Genomic DNA, 22,982 nt, shown 5'->3' on the forward strand with positions numbered 1-22,982 from the left:
AAGACCAACCCCAATTAAATAAGAGTCTTTGAATGATCATTTTCTCCCATCTCACTTCTCTGTCCTCAATACACCAGAAGAAAAAGAGCTTCAGAAAAAGGAGGGTGGGGAAGGGACCCTGAATCAGACCTTTTCACTTCCCAATTCTAGCTGTTATGAGGCAGAAGCCTAGTTAATTGGATAGAGGCTGGCTCAGACTGATGTTCAATAACTGAGAATGACAAGAAAAGCTTTGGGATTTCTCCCAAGATATCACTAAGGAATAGAAATGGAAAATTCTGCATCAAGAGTGGTGTAAATCTGCGTTTCATTATTTACTAGTTAAGTTGATAAATCTAGACATCACGTCAGAGGTCAATTTTATTCCTTCACAATTATACTTCAGAACTCCATTATCTAATTATGAAAATAAGCACTGTTTCTAAATCTGAGACCCAAAATGACTAAAGGTGAACATTAAGAAAATCAAGAAGTCATGTCATAATTAAACCAAGGATCTTAAACTATAGTTGGCATGTACTGTTTAAACCTGCATTTCTCCATTCAACTTACACACAAATAACATGAAATACTCTAGGTATGTGATGCTTATCATCAAATAATTTGTTCTCTTATCCTGGGAATATGAGAACATGAGCAGTAGAGAAAGCCTGGATAAACCTTGGTTTGAATATAAGCTCTAAATAACTAGCTTCTCTGTGCCTCAGTTTCCTCATCTATAAAATGTAGAAAACAATACTTATTGTAATGTATAAAGATTAAACAAAAGAACAGATGCATATTATTTAGAACAGTGCCTGGGACCCATTGGGAGGTAATAATTAGTACACAATAATTAAAGGTGCTCCTTTGGGAGCAGATTATTACACTTACTAACTTAGTGACATGGGGCAAAGTATTTTTCACTCTGTGTCACACTTTCTTCATCTGTAGAAGTGACACAATAATGCACCTACCATGTTGGTTGGATTAAATAAAACATTTAAAATACTTATAATAGTATCACACTCAATAAAAGTTAGCTGTTATTACTCAACACCAAATCAACACTTAATATTAATGTGTTATTAAAAAGTAGAGAATTTTATTTTATGAGAAAATATAGGTTTTTAAAAAATAGAAGCAAAAATCAAATAAAATGTCCATAAAAAATGGCATTATTCCCTAGGACTTCCGCTTCTCCACCCTTGTCTAGCCTCGCCTCACCTCTAGACACGGGAGTCACCAAAGCTTAACTCCAGAGGGCGAGAAAGAGAGCCGTTCTGTGGAACTGTCTCCTCTCTCTATTTGCTAAAAGTGCTTCTTTCAGAGCTTTTAGGGAAACAATATTGCAGACAAAATGATTAGATCAATTCTGCCCTGTGGGAATGAGACACTCTCAGGTGTTCTGGCTTTCATCTTATTTGTGAACCCATTTCAGCTTTCCCAGATCATTTAGCCAATTCCAGGTTTACCCTTCCTCCTGGCATTGTCCCCAAATCCCTTCAATCCAAAACTAGTGGTGAGAATGCTTCATCCTGTAGCTGTTGCTCAGCCAAAGGTTTTCTGCCAAAATGAACACAACTAGATGACAGATAAAGGGGCTGTTTGGGTTCCTGCCTGTGCAACAACCTGAAGTCAGATGAATGTGTCGGGCCCTTTTGAAGGAAGTTGTGCATTGCAGTTTTGGGACCTAAAGGTACCAAATGTGCCTTGGTACAAGTGAGTAATTTATACACAAAGAAAGGAAATTTCACCCTATTTCAAGACAAAAAAAAAAAATCTATAATGAAACAATTGTATGTAATATGAGAAGTTAATTTGAGATTTTACCTCAGAAAAACTAGTTTTGTATGTACTACATGATCAACACATGCACAGCAAACCCCTATAAGGTATGTATAGACCAACACAGTAACAGTGATGTGTCAGGTCTCAGGGTGGCAGTCTAGAAATTTTTTCTCCAAGTTTCGATTTCTATATTTCCTAAAATGTGTGATTCTCGTATAACAGAACATCAAGTTAAATTAATATTAGTAGTGATGATCAGTCTCCAAGATTCTTCTCAATGATGCCTACCTCCTTGTATTGACACTCTTGTGCAGCCCACTCTTACAGGGTTGGTATGTGTGACCATGGGGTATGGCAGAGGTAGGTCACTTTCAAGGTTAGGTTATAATAGACTGTGGCTTCTGTCTTGGGTTCTCTCTCTCTCTTTCTCTCTCTCTCTCTCTCTCTCTCTCATCACTGGCTCTGAGGGAAGTCATCACCATGACCTACTTGGCAAGGACTGGAGGCTTCCAGCTAAGAGCCATTAAGAAGCTAAGACCTGCCAATGACCCCATGAGGGAGCTTAGAAGTGGATTCTCCAGCTGCAGTGGAGCCTGGAGATATTGCAGCTCCTGCCAAAATTTCACCTGCAACCTCAGGAGAGGCCCTGAGCCAGAACCAGCTAGGTTCCTTACCCTCTCACATTTTTGACCCTTGGAAACTAGACAATAACAAATATTTGTTATTATAAGCTGTAATATTTGGGGGTAATTTATTACTCAGCAATAGTTAACTAATTTTCTTCTATAATATTAAAAACAAAGACAAATAACCAGATAGAGAAAGTATCTTTTATCTTTAAGATTGCTTGTACATTTTTCTCTGGTTGGGAGCAAGGAAGGGCTTAAACATTATTAAGCTGTATCCATAAAGACTCCAGGTTTGGAATAATTTTTCCAAAGTGAAAAATTTGATTGCTACAAGGATTCTAGAACTTTCTTTGTTTATGTTCCTGTTTGTGAAGCAGGGATATTTTCCATTACAGATTACATCTGACTGAAAGAAAAACCTGAGGTAAAAATGATATAAGCATGGGAAAAAACCCTTAAGGTTAAAATAATTTTGTACGAACTTAAGAATTTTATAAAAATAGCTTATGGCTATAATTTTATTGAAAACTAGACCAAAGGGGTAAATTAAAATTGAAGCATTGTGTTATTAGTTTCCTGCTCTGACAGCACAAGGAAGTCATTCTATAGCTAGAAGGGCCTTCTGGTTCTCTGCTGCCTAAATTGTACACATGAACATGACATGTTATACAATACCTGTATTTTACCAAAACTTGTCTAGAAGGCAAAGGCATTTTTTTTATGTCAATTATTTTCTTGGGGAAATAATAAAAATAATCATCTAATTTTTTCTTTGGCTCTACCCCTGATACCTTTCCAAGTGGGCCCCAGTTTCCTATTAAAACGGGCAACAGAGAAGATGATTCGGGCTTTTCAATGTCTTGCTACTTGTTTGGCCAGTTCTAGCTCCTTATGTCTTGGGAAAATAAATAAATAAATAAATAAATAAATAAATAAATAAAGACATTTGGAATGATGAAATCTTTCCATTTGCATCACTGAACGTATCTGGGTGTAACCGGAATGCCTGAAAGAATCCTTGTCAGAGGGTTGTGTATGTGCACAACCACCCTCATAGTCACATCCGCAGCATCAGAGCCATTACCAGTGACCTGTCAAAATTTCATCTGTCAAAGCCCACAGCAAAGACATCACCTTCTTGAATCTTTGTCTGAATGCTTAATTTTTTAAAACTTCCCCCCAATTACTTTATTAATCCATTTTTACACCATTCTTTTATTGTCTTTTAAAAGTGTTGTCTATATATGTCTATTACACAAGGATGGATTTGCCAATAATTGTTCTAGACACTAGGAATACAATGATAAAAGATATGTGATTCCTCACAAGGAGCTATGAAGATCTTGCAGGGATCCTCACCATCCTGGGAAAACAACCCCTCTCCTTCTCTGCCCTTTTCATTACCAGTAACTGCAACACATTTCAAAATATTGCCTATCTTACACTTACAGTAGCCAAAGAAATCAGTATCTAGCAGAAGATTATAATTAGAACCCATTATCCACCATTATTTCTCCTTGTAAGAAATCATGCATACTAGCCTCACCACATTTGCAACCTTCCTTCTTAGGCGCAAGAATCCCTGGTTTTCCAGATCTGTACCTCACTCACCCTCCCACCCCAGCACCCTTTCATTTTCACTGGGCCCTCTCGGATGGCATCTACAAGAAAGCTTGCATCCGCAGGTTCCCTAAAGTTCTTGTAATTTTCTTGCTCCCACTGAGATTATGCTGTGCCATGAAGATACTACCTTTTCTACAGGTCTTGAATGGAGAATGTTCTCCCTCTTTCCATATTCACACTAGGAGTAAGTGGATTTGGAAGCCTCCTGGTGCCCCATCATTTCTTCTAGATTAATGTTCCTCTCCCGCTATAAAAAAAAATACTACTTGAAACATAGGCCATCATTATATCACTTTTCATTTTTACAAGTATCTGCCATCCCCCTGGTCATTCTCTGTATTCACTGAAATTTCTAACATTTGACTTCAAGTGCTTATTCTTATACAATCCCTATTATTGTTCATGATGAGTTTATATCTATGTAAATGATTCATCTAAATTTCTAGCTTTTCAAGGTTCTCAATTCTTTTTATATTAATGCCTTACATTTCACTTTCTGTCACTTACTTTCATGCTCATCACCTAGCCAAGAGGGTTGGCAATCTATAGCCCATTACCAAGTTTAGCTCACTTCCTGTTTTTGTACAGCCTGAAAACTAAAGGTGGATTACATATTTTTAAGTGAATCACATCCATGTTCTGATCCCACAGAGCCCATCCGAGAGTCATCATGGATGGGGGAAATAAAACAAGTCATCCCAGACACTTTTCTCTTGGTCTGCCAGGAGAAGGAGGTGACACTTCCCTCTAGTGGAGAAGGCCCTGAGCTCTTCTCTTGAAGTGGCTTTTATTGAGAACCACTCAATAAATTGAGGGATATACAGCAAAGCTCATCAATCAATCTCAAAAGGCTATGTTTACAGAAAACAGATAGAAATCAGACATAACAATTGAAGGAACACAAGAGAGCTGCCTCAGGCCAGAATAATGTAAACTTCCTTCCCAGTATGAGCCACTTATCATAGCTTTTGAAGGATAAACAAAGCATACTTCAAAGAAATTACTTCTAGGCCTGATTTCCTCCTGGGAACCATCCAATCCAGTTAAAGGTTGTACCTGCCTCTAGTATTGTTTCAACCTGAGCCAGGCGGGCAGGGCAGAGCTGCCAAGAAATAAGGAGACTTCTTTCAGATAGAATGAGGACTCCAGCCTTATCAAAGCCAGGGTTTGAGGGTCTTTCACCCTTACTCTGTGTCCCCCACATTCTTCCCTGATGCCCACATGGCTGTGCCTGTCTTAGGTTGCCCCTGCCATCGAGGGGTCTTACCCATCATTGAGTAACCAGCCATCCTCTGGGGCCAAGCAGGGTGATGTGGAGTAGGCAGGGGCTGCCCCTCTGCCAGGGGGACAGGTTTTGTCTCCTCAGTGGCCTGTTTTCCCAAGGCCTTGCTCAGCTCCAACCTTGGGGCCCTCTCGCCTATCGGTGAGGCTACAGTCCCTGAAACTAGGCAGGAAAGTTCTCAACAATGTTCATTTATTTATACATTGTCTATGACTGCTTCTGTGTTAAATGGCAAAGTGAGTGCTTGAGACCAAGGACCTATAGCCTGCAAAAGTGAAAATATTTACTATCTAACCCTTTGCTTAAGAGCTCACTGACCTGTACCCTAGGGCCTTCTCATTACCAAGAACTGCAACACAAACTCTCAGTTTCAAAAGTCCCTCTCTCTGATGGCCCCCTCCTTTCTTTCTGGCTTGCTAGAAAAATCTATAATCACTCATTTCTTATTATATGATAACTTTTTCCGACCTCACTCCTCTCATTCCCCAGGTAAGATTCCATAATTCATGAGTACATTTACTCCCTTGCACATAATCTCAACTTCCATGCCCCTTTTTTTTTCTGCCTATTATTTGAGCCTGTTATGACTATAACCATACACCTGGTTAAGTTCAACTGTCTGCCGATTCAGTGCCTGCCCTTAAGGAGCTGAATATGGCTGAAGGAAAGGATACAGCCATGTGGCTAAGCTATTTTATGACAAAGTGATTCTTCTATATATGGTAAAAAGTGGGAGGAATTGTAATGCAAAATGTTAGAGAAAAAAGTAGGAGGAATTGGAATACATAGTGTTAAGAGTAAAAAAAAGAACCCAGGTTAAAGGTTGATGTAAGTCTTTATGATTCTGACAGGCCCAGGTGGAATTAAATGAGCTGCTACAAATGACAGGGTCTCATTTACACCAAGAGCAGAGCAGGTGCTGCTCTAATGTAAGAAATGGTTTCTCCCCCATCCATTTGGATTTATATTTATTTTTATGGAAAAAATATATTTGTTCTTGAGAAATGTGCTATCTTGAATAGGTCAACTGGTAAAGAAGCTGAGGAACTGATGGAAACATCAAAAAGAAAACTAAAGGAGAGAATCAAGATGGCAGAGGAGTGAGTGGAAGTCACACAGACCTCCTCCAGGACCAATCTGGAATTACAACTAAATTGTGGAGGACCTACCTGGAACAAACAACTGAACAACAGCTAGAGAGGAGCCTAATAACCTTGGACAGACAAAAGAATCAGCTTTAGCACAACCTGACTTGTAAGGAGTGTGGTAGAGAGAAAGGGGGCAGGGTGCCCATGAGCGGCAGCACCAGAAGGATATTGAAACAGCCAATTGTATCCCCCTGAGAAGAGCAGGGTCTAAACCATAAACGGGGATCTCCAGCCTATAGCACCAGAACCCAAAGGGTACAGAAAACAGCCAGCTGCAAAAAGTGGCAGGGTTGCTCTCTGTCAGAGACAGGTGGCTGGATATGTGAAGAGCCTCTTTAAAGGGCCAACACAAATTTTTGTTTGCAGCCACTTACCCTAGTCTCTGGCAAAGGTGGGGGCAGAGTGGGCTGGAGATGCTGAGGAGAGACTGGGGAAGGAGGCTTTGGAGAGAGAAATGAGAGTAGCCAACAGATTCCTGGTGCTGACTCCTCCCCCAGATGTCAGCAGCCATCTGGCTCAGGCACACCACTCCCCTGAGCAACAGCAGCCTGAGAGGAAACAATAGCCTTACCCCCAGGAGGGACTCTGCTCCACTGTGTGGTACCTAAGTCTGACTGCTGAGTGAAGAGTGACTAGATTCACAACTGAAGGAGACAACCACAGATAGTACATTCCCAGAAGTCTCAAACACTCTGCCTAAAGTCAGACAGGGTCAACATCTGACACCATCAGAGGTAGACCCAGAAAGAAAAAACAGTGAACTCCTACCACAGGAGTTCACACCACAAAGTCAGGAAATCAAGACAGATCCATTTCAGAAGCAGAAGCAAAAAAAAAAAAAAAAAGTCTCACAAATAATGAAAGAAAAGGAAACACCCCCTAGTCGAAAGGAAAGGAGGAATCCCCATAAAGAGAATTAAGTGAAATAGAGGCAAGTACACCATCAGATACTGAGTTCAAAACAATGGTTCTAAGGAAGCAAAATGAGCTCAGTGAGCTCAGAGAGAGTTATAAAAAGCTACAGGGAAACTATGAGGAACTTACTGCAAATTATATCAGCATGAAAAAGGACATAGAAACTATCAAAAAGAGAGAAGAAGAAATAAAGAATACAATTTCTGAATTGAAGAACACAGTAGAAGGAATCAAAAGCAGGGTAGATGAAGAAGAGGATGAATCAGCGAGCTGGAGGGTAAGGTAGAAAAAAGCTCCCAGATTGAGCAAGAACATGAAAAAGGACTCAAAAAGAATGAAGAGGCACTTAGGGAAATACAGGAGAACCTGAAATGTAATAATATCTGTATAATAGGGATACCAGAGGAGAAGAAGAAGAGCAAGGTATAGAGAAACTGTTTGAAAAAGTAATGATGGAAAACTTCCCTAATTGGAGGAGAAAAAAAGTCACACAAGTCCAGGAAAAGTCCCTTTCAAGAGGAACCCAAGGAGGCCCATTCCAAGACATATCATCATTAAAATGGCAAACAGAGATCCTAAAGGCAGCAAGGGAGATACAGGGAGTAACATATAAGGGAGCCCTAGTACAGCTAGCAGCTGACTTCCCAACAGAAACACTACAAGCTAGGAGGGAATGGCAAGAAATATTCTGTCATGAAAAGCAAAGACCTGCAACCAAGATTGCTCTACCTAGCAAGGCTCTCACTTAAAAAGGAAGGCAAAATAAGGAGTTTCCCTGACAAAAGAAGCCTACAAGAATACACCTCCACCAAACCAGCATTGCAAAATATGCTAAAGGGACTGCTTTAAGAAGATGAAGAAAAAGAGTCTTTGAATGCCCAGTTCCTTTCACAGTTACCAATACTTGATATTACCAATATTTTTAATACTTATTAATCTGATTGTGACAATGATGTGGCATTTTAATTTTTATTTTATTATTTGTTGAAACTAAGCCTGGTGGTTGTTTTTTTTTTATATTTCTTGCTTATTTGTATTATTTTTTTAAAAAAGCTTTAAATGACTTTCTGGTATTCTTTATCCAGTTTTTGATTCCATGTATGTAGAATTTTTTCCCTAAAAAAACAAAAAACAAAAAGAGCAACTATTAAACCTTTTATAGATGTGTTGCAAATTCTTTCCTATTCTATTACTTGTACTTTAACTTTTTTTTACACGAATATTACTGTACAGTATTAAATGTTTAATATAATCATATTATCAATATTTTACTTTATAGCTTCTGGGTTTTGAATATTTTACTTCAGGGTAAGAAAAATATTATTTTTTATTTTCTCCTAAAACTCCTTAGATTTTACATATTGATTTTTAACTCACTTGAATATTTTTTGTGTAATGAGTGAAATAGGGCTCTATATATGTTTTATTTCAAATAATAGGGGTCCATGAACTTTACTTATTAAATAAGCTTTCTTTCTCTCATTTATTTGAAATATCAATTTAACCATATATTACATTGTTAGGAAGATATACATGCTTGTTTCTAGAATGCTCATTTTATTTCATTGATGTACTTGATTATTTCTGTGCTGGTGTCATGTTTTTTAATTGCTGAGACTTTATAATGGATTTAAATTTTTTAATATTTTATAATGGATCTTGACATTTGAAAAAATAAATAAATAAAATCAATCTGCGTTTTAAAATAATAGAAAGAAAGAAAGAAGACCTTCTTGCGACAACATGGATTGAACTACAGAATATTATTCTAAGTGAAATAAGCCAGTCAGTGAAAGACAAATACCATATGATCTCACCTGTAAGTGGAATCTATTCAACAAAATAAACTAACAAACAAAATTAACCACAGGCATGGAAACATGGAGCAGACTGAAAGTGACCAGTGGGGACAGGGAAGGAGGACAATGGTGTAAAGAAAGGGAAGGGACTAGAAAAAGAACATGTATGGATGATTTGTGGACATGGACAACAGAGTGGGAATTGACTGTAGGAGAGGGGAGGAGGCAGGATTGGTGGAGGAGGGCAAAGGAGAAAAATTGAGACAACTGTAAAAGAATAAATATGATTTTTTAAAAATAAATAATTAAAAAAATTTTTTACCAAGGATAAACTTTGCTCTGTTTGTATTAAACTGATAAAATAAATACACAATATCTGTGTTTAAACCTTTTACAGCAGTAAGGTCTAAAGCAATACACATATTTTTATTTTTTTTAAATGTGTGGCTGAAGAATTTATAAACACCAAAATCTTGAATCAAGGTTAACCAGGCAGTTATTTTTAGAAAAGATAAAACTGAGCTAAGGGTAAGATTTTGCTTTGAGAAAATCACCTATGTGTAATTGCAAAAAAAAACCCAACCACACAAACAAACAAAAAAGACAATACAATTGTCAGCCAGAGGACCAAAGAAGAGAACCAAACAACCAGAAGCAGGCTAAATCCTTCCAGAATGTTCTACTGGAGGCAGAGATGGTCTTGTCAAGGAGAAGGTTATCAGACTACTTTGAAAGCATGCCAATCAACAAGCAAATTGTGAAACTCCTCTTTTTGATCCTTGCTTAATAGGAAGACAGATTATTGTAATTTTGTTTCTGAATATCACATTTATTAGGAAAGATTTCACTGATGCAAATGAGGTGTATCAGTTTCTACAAGCTTGAATAACATAAGCCTACTCCTGAAAGTTTTGTTCTTAGTGCATTGATAAAAGAGCATAAAAATAAGGGGATAGCTGAATGACACATTAAATCAAATGGACTTAACTGACATTTGTAGAACCTTTCATCCCAAAGAAGCAAAATACACATTCTTTTCAAATGCACATGGAATATCTTCAAAGATAGACCACATGATAGGACACTTAACAAATTCAGGAAAATCGGAATCATAGCAAGCATTTTCTCAGACCACAAGGACTTGAAACTAGAAACCAATCACAAGGAAAAAATTCAAAACCATTCAAACTCATGGAGACTGAATAGTACACTATTAAACAGTGAACGGGTCAACAATGAGATCAAAGAAGAAATCAAAAAGTTTCTGTAAACAAATGAAAATGAACACACAACAGTCCAAAACTTAAGGGACACAGCGAAGGCAATCCTGAGAGGGGAGTTCATCACAATACAGGCCTACCTTAAAAAGATAGAAACATTTCAAATAAATGACCTAACCCTCCAGCTTCAAGAACTGGAGAAACAAAAACAAACAAAGCTCAGGGTAAGTAGAAGGAAGGAAACAATCAATATCAGAGCAAATTGGATGGCATAGAGATTAAAAAAAAAAAAAAATTCAAAGGATCAACCAATCCAGGAGCTAGTTCTTTGAAAAGATAAACAAAATCAACAAGCCTTTAAGCAGACTCATCAAGAAAAAAAGGGAGAGGACCCAAATAAAAATATCAGAAATAAAAGAGGAGAAGTAACAACTGATCTCACAGAAATACAAAGGATTGTAAGAAATTACTGTGAACATTTATATGCCAAGAAATTTAAAAACCTCAATTAAATGGACAAATTTCTAGAAAAATATAACCTTCAAACACTGAATGAAAAAGAACCAGAAAACCTGGACAGACCAATAACATCTGGTGAAATTGAATCAGTAATCAAAAAACTCCCAGCAGAAAAAAATCCCTGGACTGGATGGTTTCACAGGAGAATTTTATAAAACACTTAAGGAAGAGCTAACCCCTATCCTTCTCAGACTATTCCAAAAAATCCAAGAAGAGGGAAGACTCCCAAACTCTTTTTATGAAGCCAGCCTCATCCTAATCCCAAAACCAGATACAGAAACAACAAAGAAAGAAAACTACAGGCCAATATCACTGATGAACATAGACATTAAAATCCTCAACAAAATATTGGCAACCCCATCTAGCAATACATTAAAAAGATCATCCACTGTGGTTAAGGGGGATTCATCCCAGGGATGCAAGGATGGTTCAATATTCGCAAATCAATAAATGTAATACATCACATAAACAAAAATAAAGACAAAAACCACATGATTGTATCAACAGATATGGAAAAAGCATTTGATAATGTACAGCGCCCATTTATGATAAAAACAATTCATAAACGTGAGAATAAAGGAGACATACCTCAACATAATAAAGGCCATATATGAAAAACCTACAGCCAGCCTAATACTCAATGGGCAAAATCTAAAATCTTTCCCACTAAGATCAGGAATGAGACAAGGATGTCCACTTTCATCACTTCTATTCAACATAGTATTGGAAGTCCTAGCCACAGAGAACAGAAAAAAAGAAATAAAATGCATCCAAATTGGAAAGGAGGTAGTAAACCTATCATTGCTTGCTGATGACATGATAGTGTACATGGAAAACACCATAGATTCCTCCAAAAAATTACTCGACCTAATAAGTGATTTGGCAAAAAAGCGGGATACAGTCAATATTCAGATATCAAAGGCATTTTTGTACACCGACAATGAAATAGCAGAAGCAGAAATCAGGGGGGAAAATCCCATGTGCTATAGCAAAAAGAAAATTAAAGTACCTAGGAATAAACTTAACCAAGGAGGTAAAAGACCTGTACACAGAAAACTACACAACACTGAAGAAAGAAATTAAAGGAGAAACAAATAAAGGGAAGCATATACCATGTTCATAGACTGGAAGAATTAGCATCATCAAAATGTCCACACCACCCAAAGCAATTTATAGATTCAACACAATCCTTATTAAAATACCAGTGGAATATTTCATAGATACAGAACACACATTTCAAAAATTTATATGAAACCATAAATGACCCCGGATAGCCGCAGCAATTTTGAGAAAGAAAAACAAAGTAGGAGGAATCACAATACTTGACATCAAACTATATTACAAGTCCACTGTGATCCAAACAGTCTGATACTGGCATAAGGACAGACACATAGATCGGTGGAACAGAATAGAGAGCCCAGAAATAAACCCTTGTCTCTATGGTCAATTAATATTTGACAAAGGGGGCAGAAGCACAAAATGGAGTTAAAATAGCCTCTTCAACAAATCCTGTTGGGAGAGCTGGACAGCTACATGCAAAAAATTGAAATTAAACCACCAACTGACACCATACACAAAAATAAACTCAAGATGGATAAAAGACTTAAATATAAGTTCTGACACCATAAAAGTCCTAGAGGAGAACATAGGCAGGAAATTCTCAGATATTCCATGCAGCAACATTTTCACTGATATGTCCCTTAGAGCAAGGGACATAAAGGAAAGAATAAACAACTAGGACTTCATCAAAATAAGAAGCTTCTGCACAGTTGAAGAAAACATCAGCAAGATGAAAAGGAAGCCAACCATATGGGAAAACATATTTGCCAATGATAGCTCAGACAGGGGTTTGATCTTCAAAATATATTAAGAACTCACATGACTCCACTCTAGAAAGACAAATAATCCAATTAAAAAATAGGCAAAGGACCTGAACAGACCCTTCTCCAAGGAGGACATACACAGGGCCCAGAGACATATGAAAGGATGCTCAGCCTCACTAGCCATCAGAGAAATGCAAATTAAAACCGCAATGTGATACCACTTCACACTAATCAGAATGGCCATCATAAACAAATCAACAAACAATGAGTGCTGGCGATGCTGTGGAGAAAAGGGAACTCTAGTGCACTGTTGGTGGGAATGCGGACTGGTGCAGCCACTGTCGAAAACGGTTTGGAATTTCCTCAAAAAACTAAAAATGGAACCCCTTTTTGACCCAGCAATTATAATGCTGGGACTATACCCTAAGACTCTCAAAACACCAATTTAAAAGAACCTATGCACCCCAACGTTCATAGCAGCCCAATTTACAATAGCCAAGTGTTGGAAGCAACCTAAGTGCCCATCAATAAATGAGTGGATGCAAAACCATGGTACATTTACACAATGGAATACTACACAGCAGATAGAAAGAGTTACTACCCTTCACGACACTGTGGATGGAACTGGAGAGCATTATGCTAAGTAAAATAAGCCAAGTGGTGAAAGACAAATATCATAATGATCTCATCTATAAGTAGAACTTAATCAGCAAAGCAAGCAAGCAAGGAAAATATGACCAGCAACATGGAAAGAAAGAAGAGACTGACAGGGACAGGAGTGAGGGAGGGAGGGGTGTAGCGGGGAGAGGAAGGGGAAGGGTCAGATTAAGGAACAGGTGTGAAGGACACATGGATGAAGCCAAGGTGGGGAAGGAATCAGGGGGAAGGAGGTGGTGGGTGGGGCAGGGGAAAGTGATGGTGAGTAAATGGAGACAAATGTATGTGAAAAATTAAAAAAAATAAAATAAAATTTTTAAAAAGGGGGGTGGGGCAAAGGACCTGAACAGACATTTCTCAGAAGAGGACCTACAGAGCACCCAGAGGCATATGAAAGGATGCACAGCATCACTAGCCATCAGAAAAAAATAAAAATAAAATAAAATAAGGGTATAAAACTCTAAATATGATGAATTCACCAAATGAATGTACCTGTATTTATGTAACAGGCCTCTTCAACCCAGTGAGTGCACAACGTAACCATAATGAAACTACTGGGAGAAAACCCAGGAATAAGTTTATTTTCAAAACCAGCTGTTTCTTCCTGCCGAGACTATGCCCACCATAATCGACCATCTCATTGATCTTATAAGAATTCAAAAGGAAATAAAACAGTAAACAGAACTTAGAGGAAACACTATAAAACAGAATAGACACACATACATGTACACATTCTTCCTTTAGCTAAATAGTAGGCACATACTGATATAATGTATATTAATAACTGCTGGAATGTCAATAAATTTTGCTCTTTAAAAAAGAGCTAATCTAAGAAAAAGAAGAAGATCAAAACTATGAACATTAAAATGACAACAAACTCACAACTATCAACAACTGAACCTAAAAAATAACAACAAATAAACTAAGCAAACAATTAGTATAGGAACAGAATCACAGAAATGTAATCACATGGAGGGTTAATAGTGGGGAGGGAGAAGGGGGAGAACTGGGGAAAAGGTACAGAGAAAAAGAAGTATAATCGGTAGGTACAAAATAGACAAGGGGAGGTTAAGAATAGTATAGAAAATGGAGAAGCCAAAGAACTTGTACATACGGCCCATGGACATGAAGTAAGGTGGGGGGTAGATGCTGGAGGGATGGGGGTGCAGGGCAGAGGAGAATAAAGGGGAGAAAAAAATGGGAAAACTGTAATAGCATAATCGATAAAATATACTTTTAAAAAAAGAACTATTAACCAGTGCTCAGATCTTAGGTTCTGATACTATATTCCAGTAGAAAGAACCAGGGCTCTTTGGAGAAATGGCTGGTTCTAGGGGTGGGGAAGCAATGAATGAGGAGCCCCCTAGAGTAAGAAAGTACTCGGAGCACAAAAATGGGGCCTGTCAAAGGGAGCCAAGTGAAAGATTCCTAATGGCCAAGACAGGAATAATTGAAGCAACAATATAAATAACAATATTGGATAACAACCCAAAGTAGAAAATAAATATCCCAAGTCCGTACTGATAAATGATGTAATAAGTAAGCAAAGAGGAAAAAGAGACAACTCTTTCTTACAGAAGAATTTCAAAAGAATTTCTTTTTTTTTCCAGAATATGGAACTTAAGTTGCCCCCACTTTCGGTGTTGGCTACACTGGGTGACTTGTTCTGGGAAAATAGAGCAGGGAAAACAGAGAGGGGAGGTAACTTAGTATTGGAGAAATGCATCAAGCATGGCCCCAGCCAGGTGACTGAGATTAATGTCATTATTAATAAATAAATCATGGTGGTAGCATGTAGCCTTGATGTGATGTGGTGAGAATTCATCTCTCTGGTATTTCTCCCCCAAACCCATTACCCCAGTCAAACCATGAGAAAAACAGACAAACACATGTTAAGGGACATTCTACAGAATACTCCTCAAACTCTCAAGGTCATAAGAAAAAAGGAAACAATAGAGAAGTTGTCACACAATGGAGGAGACTAAGAAGACATGATGACTAGGTGTAATGTGGTAGCCTGGAGAGCATTGTGGAACAGAAATGGACTTTAGGAAAAGACTAATGAAATCCAAACAAATCTGGAGTTCAGTTAATAGTAATGTACCAGTGTTGTTTTCTAGTGTGGCAAATGAAGCAGTAATGTAAGACGTTAATATTAGCAGAAATGGGATGAAGGATATACTAGAACTCGGTACTATCTTTGCAACTTTTCTATAAATCAAAAATTCTCCTGAAATTTCAAGTTTATTTTTTAAAAAGAAAACTTGCTTTCTACACATTGTGGCTCTAGAGAGTTTTTTTGAAGGCATGTAATGAAAAATTTTACATCAGATGGATTTTGACTTTTCTAATTGTTCTACTGCATCATCTTGAAATTGCATTCAGATTAAGCAACAGAGCAATTCAATTACATGCCACATCAAACCATCTGCACTTAGTATCTAGCAAGACACAAGCTCTCTGATGTCAACTACAACAGCAGGATCCTCTTTTCATCTAGCTCCTTAATTCCTAGTATAGGCTAATTGGGGTAGTAAACAAAACAAAACAAAACAAATAGTAAATGAAGAAAAACGAGATCAATAAAACAATCTTACTATTATAGGTACTCAAGCTTTAGTCTGGAAGAAAATGAACAAGGTATATTTTGAAAGGTTGCCCATGAGAAGCATAGTTATGATGAAAAGTTATTTATTAATTTACAAATTAAATTCACTTATAAAAATATATCGCCTGTCCATAGTAAGCTAGCTAAGCTAGAAACAGAACAGAGCCCCTGTTATCCTCATAAAGGTCACAACCTGGGGAAAAGACAGAGGAGAGAAGAGGGGATCTAAATACACTGTTAAGTGCTAAAGCTGCCTTTTTCCTCCAATGTTTGTGCTTTGTAAAATATTCTTGTTGCTGGCTCAGCACGTTATCCTGGCCAGCAACATCAGTGATTACAAATCCAGTAACCAGTTGCATAAGGGGGAAAAATACTTTCAAATAAAAAGCTATCTCGAAAAACTTTATCTCTTTTTTAGAGAGCCATTACCTTAAAGCTAATTTCTCTGTCTTATTCAAATATTGTCCCTGCTACAGCCACCTGGGCTTTTATTATTTAACCATTTCATGCCTCCTTATGAGTAAGTCACCATAGTGACCAAATGGTGTAGGCCCAAGATTTTCAACATTTTTCATTTCATAGCACACATAAACTGATCACTAAAATCCTGCAGCATACCAAAAACTATGTTATATTTTTTACCAATCTGACAAAATAAAATTCACATTGGATGACTATTATTGTGTTGGCTGTTGTCATTTTTATATTTGACAGTCTAAGGGAAGTGCCCCTGACTACATACTCAGGTATTGAATGTTTTAAAAATTCTTGTGGCACACTGGTTGAAAACCGCTGGTGAAGGCCAATCCTTAAAAGGAGATTCATAATTCCTAAAGCTCTATCAATGTAACTCCTGAATGAGTGAAGAATCTTTTTTTTTTCAATGTGATGTAGATTCTCCGCTTCTCCCCTTTACGCTGTAGTCTCTACAAAGCATGTTATCTGGCTACGACCAGTAAGCCATAGCACCATTTGAGATTATTCTATCTTAAATCACTTTTATTGAGAAATAAAATATTCTTATTTTAAGTGTACACTTTAGTAAGTTTTGACAAATGAATATAGCCAGGTACCCAACACATTGATAAAGGTAAAGAACATTTTCCCGTTACCCCCCCAAATTCCCGCAAGTCCCCACCCTCAGCCCCGGGAAATCATTTTGTTACTTTGCCTACTCTGGGAAGCAAATGCCAAGACCGGAGTAGCCATGAAAGAGGTTTAGGGGAAATGATGTGAAGGATAAAGGGGACAGAAGCCAAGTGGGTGTGGAGAGCCTGCTGAGCAATGCAGCTCTGACCCCTGTGCAAGGGAGGGAGGAGGGGCAAAAAGATTCTCACAGGGCAAAAGGCAATTCCAAGAAAACTTTGGTTAGCTGGGGCTTGTGTCCTCCAGACACGCTCCCATCGCAGGAGTCCTGTGCCCTGTACAAATGCCTAAATCGGCGTCTCCACTGTGCTTGGCCACTGGCTAGGAGTGGAAAATGTGCCACAATTTCTTTATCCATTTTTCTGTTGCTGGTCTTTTGTGTTATTTCCAGTTTGAGTCTATAACTAAGGCTGCTATGAACATACATCTGTATGTGTAAACATAGGCTTTCATTTCTCTTAGGTAAATATGTAAGAGCAAGATTGCTGGGTCGTGTGTGTGTGTGTGTGTGTGTGTGTGTGTGTGTGTGTGTGTGAGTTTAACTTTATAGGAATTGGCCAAACTTTTCTTCCCATGTGTCTGAGTCATGTATTTTACAAGATGTCCAATTGCTTACATCTTCTCTAACACATGGCTTTGTGAGACTTTAATTTTAGCCCTTGTAGTGTGTAATGGCATCTCACTGTGACTTTGATTTGCCTTTCCCTGATGACCAGTAATGAGGAGCACCTGTTCATACGTTTTTTGGCCACCCTATCCTAAGGCTACTGTGAGTTTCAGACATTAGAGCATCAGCTCAAAGTGATTTAAATCAGGCCCAGGTGTGGATGCAGTAACTAGGTGTAAACTGTTAAGTAAAGCTCCTGATTTTCTGATTTATCACTGTCCCCTTTTGAGGAAAGAATAGTAAAATGATCTGAAGAAAATGACCTCAAGAAAGTTTAAGCCATTGCTTTGAAAAAAATATATATATAATATACATAATATAAATAAATATAATATAATATAAAAATAAATGTAATATAAATAAATAAAAAATATACCATTTTTAACCTTATGTCACCCAGCTATCACACTTTGTTGGTTTACACTTGTCATTCAGCTGCTAAAACCAGAGTTCCAACCATACCAACTTAAAATACCTAATTTTTCTCACATAACAGAAGTTAACCACTGAGGACATGGATTCAGGAGTTCAAGAATATTAATGCTGAAGTATCTGAGATTCTCTTGTCCTCTTCAAGATTCCTAGCAGTTGTTCTTCCCTATTTTGTCCCCATTTCAGGAAGGTATGTAGAGGAAGGGGCGAGGGACAATGAAGTCCCAGCTGAAGGCAACCCTTTAAAAAGCTGGCCTGGAAGCCCCAACCTCTGACATGATTACAGTTCACTAGCCACCCAATTGCAAGGAAGCTTGGAAACATGGTTTTAGACATGTTACTGAGACCAAAAATATAAGAATTCTGTTACTCAATAAGAAGGCCAGAGTTAACACTGTGTAGGCAAGCTGAGTCTTTGCAGTCTCCATACCCTCAGACTTGAAGATCTTAAAAGAACAATCTTAAACTACTGTTCTCTGTTTGATCATTTTTAATTCACTCCTTAATACATCTAACTTCTCCAGAACTATCTATATTTAATCCTTTTAACATATTATCCCCTTCTATCTTGAGTATTTATCTGTAATAATTTCTTTTAAAGATTTCTTCCTTGCTTTATAAAACATTATACTGATATTTGCCCACTGACAGCCTGATTCTTCTTAGTCTTCTTTCTTGACTTGTTGCCCCTTTTCCCTTCTTATTTCTCCACAGTGTCTCTGGCAGTATCATTCATACCTATGGCATCACTTCTTTTTTTATCCTTACCAAAATTGCTTTTGCGGGGAGGGCGGGGCGCAGAGAGAGGAGAGAGAGAAAAAGAGAGAAACGTTGATCAGTTGCTTCCCATAAGCACCCTGACAGTGGAATGAACTTTCAATCTAGGTATATGCCCTGACTAGGAATTGATCCCTCAGCATTTTGGAGGATGGGATGATGCTCCAACCAACAAAGCCACACGGCCAGAGCTAGCATCATTTTTATTATGACCTACCTTCCACCAGGACCTTCTAAGTTTCAAACTGGAATTTCTAATCACCTAGTAGATAACTCCTTGAATTGCCAGTTACCTGATAAATATTTCTATTTAAATATGTTACAGGAAATAAGATTCTAGATTTTCAAATTTAACTTGTCTCTCTCCCCTTCTTTTACCCCAGATCACCCATATGTTTTATCTCAGATGATACTATAGAATTAATAAGAATAAGGAGAAAAAATACGTGACAAAAAAATTATAAATCCCTTATTATGGATCAGAATCAATATTAAATTTCCATGCCCCATCTCATTTTATCACTATAATCCTCTAAGTAAGGTACTTTATTGTATCCATTTTACATGTGGAGAAACTGAAAATTGGAAATTATTAATAATTAAAATCAGAAACATAGTAAATTGTACTCTCTTCTAGTCTTGAGTCCAAAATTGCTACATTAGGCTATGTCACTTTTTTCCTCTTTACATTATTGACATAACTTTCCTATACATCTACTTGACTAGGGAAAGTGACTTCTTCTACCTTAGTCTTTATAAAATTCAACAGTATACCTTCTAAATTAATTTAAATACCCTTCTATACCACAACCATTGCTTTTAATGCAGGCATACCTGCGAGCGGTCCAACTTTTGTAATCTTCCCAGAACCAATCACAATCAAACAGAATACAATTTTGTTATTTGTCTTCTGCTACTCAGAGTCCTATGGTTTTGCCCAATAGCAAAAGGGTGTGGTGAATGTTGGAGAGAAAACTGATGTGTCCACAATGAAAGTAAAAAATTTAATGAGGATATTTTAATTACTGCTTTGTGAACTTTATCACTATTAGGAAACATGTTACTATTATATAAAAAGATAGAATATAGTAAAATTATCCATCACATTTACACATCCATCAGCATATATTTATGCTTCTAATAGAAAATATCATGAGTAATTCTCATCTATATCTAATAAACATCCAGTGTTTTCCTACTAAAAATACATATGTTAAATAAAGTTCAATTATCCAATTGGCAGGAGCAACTAAAAATCTTTCTAAAAAATGTCTCTCTATAAATGGTTGAATATTTATGGGGTAAAATATATAATTCCACTCTATCATCCCTAGAAATTGCCCTTATTCTTTTAGTTTATATTTAAAGTTGTAAGAATACCACAAATATAGTTTTCTTGATTAGTTCTTTTGTTGAGCTTTCTTTTTCTTCCTTCCTTCCTTCCTTTCTTCCTCTCCTCTTTTCTTCTTCTTCTTCTTTTTCTTCTTCTTCTTCTTCTTTCTGTCTCTGTCTCTGTCTCTGTCTTTGTCTCTCTCTTTCTGGGAAGGGAGGGAGAAAGAGAAGAAGAGAAGCATCATTCGACTGCCTCTTATAGGCACAGTGACCAGAGACTGAACCTGCAACCCAGGCATGTGCCCTGACTGGGAATTGAACTGCAACCATTCGCTTTGTAGATGACATTCAACCGACTGAACCACACCAGTCAGGACCAGAATATTATTTACATATGGAAATAAATAGAAGAAGAGCACTACAGTTAAGGTGGAAGAGTCTTAGGTTAAAACATGTAGCACACCACAAATGCAATCCCTGTTTTGTTCCTTTTTATTTCAATAAATAGCTCTCTCTTACTTTTGGAATAAGAGGAAGTCCTCGGAAAAGCAAGCTACATACACAGTCTCAGTTTGTGGAGGAATTAAACAGGAGGGCAGTTTCTGGCTTCTGGAGAGTCAGGTCTTACAGATGTGGGTTCAATCTTTTGTATGCCATGCTGGGAATTCCTAGATTATTGGCCATACTTATTCCAAAGGAATGCCAAAACACAATCCAAATAGAAATATAAGTAATTGTTTTGGATTATCTGCTTTTATTCCTCTCCAGTAGCTTGGAAAATTGAAGCAATTGTATGTGAACTTATTATTCACAGCTAGACACAGCATAGCTTCTGCTGAATTATTCATGTTAATTTCAGGGAACGGGAAGAAATGTCATGAATAAATTAAATTTATAGATGAGTAAAAATATCTATTTCCATGGCATATTGCATTTATCATCAAGATAGTATATTTCACAATATATTATAAATATTTATAATGTTTTGCTTATTACACTTGGAGTTTTGGGAGCACCCAATGATAAGGAATTGAGGCAGGCATTAGTGCTATAGAAATTATTGGTCATGACAAGTTGATCATCTCAAGAAATTTAGTGTTTTATGGACGTCACAGATAAGAATACTAAAGTTTACAAAACAGTAAGACAATTGAATAGGGACATGGGCAGAGGGAGAAGGATCTTGGAAGAATCAAGAAATTCCATGAGTAGATAACCTCTTATCTGCATATTAAACAATGAGTTAGACAGCTAATGAGGAAGGTCATAAGTAAAATAAAGTGATCTCAGAGCTTACAAAGAAAATCAATGGAACCATGGGCTTGGCTATTGCCACACTTGATTAGCATTAGAAGCAGTTAATAGCAGCTAAGAGTAAAGTTTCATGTAAAGAACAAAACCACCTGGGGAGTTACTTTTTAAAAGTGTAGATTTCTAGATGTCACACCTGATTAATAAATATAAATACTATAGTTTGTCCCAAGAATCTGCATTGCCAACAATTTATTCAGATATTTGAAATATTCACTAAAATTTGGCAATTATTGTTTTATGACATTGGACATACATCATAATCACCTAGAAAGCCTTAAAATATGCCAGTGTCTAGACCCATGATTGGTAGTGTAACCCAAGCATCAGTATGTTTTCATAGCTTCCCAGGTGGTTCTAATGTATAACCAAGTTTGAAAATCACTTGTCCAGAGGAATGATCAGACCATTGTTTTTCTTTTTTGCTGACACATCTCTCCAATGACTGTTTTTTAATTGTTCAAATACATGTGTCTTCATTTTCCTACCACCACTTTCCCCTGCCCCGGTTAGCCCCATCGCCCATCCTCAATCCTTCCCCACTTATGTTTTGTCCATGGGTCCTCTATACATGTTCCCGGATTTGACCCTTCCCCTTCTTTTCCCCATTAATCCCACCCTCCTTCTCTCTTATTACTGTTGGTTTCTTTTTTCTTTCAATGTTGCTGGTTATATTTTTCTTGCTTATTTGTTTTGTCGATTAGGTTCCACTTATAGGTGAGATCATATTTGTCTTTCAGTGCCTGGCTTCTTTTGCTTAGCATAATGCTCTCCAGTTCCATCCATGCTGTTGCGAAGGGTAGTAGCTCTTTCTTTCTGCTGTGTAGTATTCCATTGTGTAAATATACCATGGTTTTTGCATCCACTCATTTATTGATGGGCACTTTGGTTGCTTCCAATACTTGGCTATTGTAAATTGTGCTGCTATGAACATTGGGGTGCAGAGGATCTTTTGAATTGATGTTTTGGGATTCTTAGGGTATGATCCCAGCAGTGGAATCACTGGGTCAAAAGGCAGTTCCATTCTCAGCTCTTTGAGGGAACTCCAAACTGTTTTTTACAGTGGCTTCACCAGTCTGCATTCCCACAAACAGTGTACTAGGGTTCCCTTTTCTCAACAACCTGGCCAGTGCTTGCTGTTTGTTGATTTGTTTATGATGGCCATTCTAATCAATGTGAAGTGGTATCACATTGTGGTTTTAATTTGCATCTCTCTGATGGCTAGTGAGGCTGAGCCTCTTTTCGTATGTCTCTGGGCCCTGTGTATGTCCTTCTTGAAGTGTCTATTCAGGTCTTTTGCCCAGTTTTTAATTAGATTGTTTGT

This window comes from Pteronotus mesoamericanus, unplaced genomic scaffold (assembly GCF_021234165.1).
Source record: "Pteronotus mesoamericanus isolate MK-2021 breed Mesoamerican mustached bat unplaced genomic scaffold, CSHL_Meso_final scaffold_232, whole genome shotgun sequence".
NCBI classification, from domain to species: Eukaryota; Metazoa; Chordata; class Mammalia; order Chiroptera; family Mormoopidae; genus Pteronotus; species Pteronotus mesoamericanus.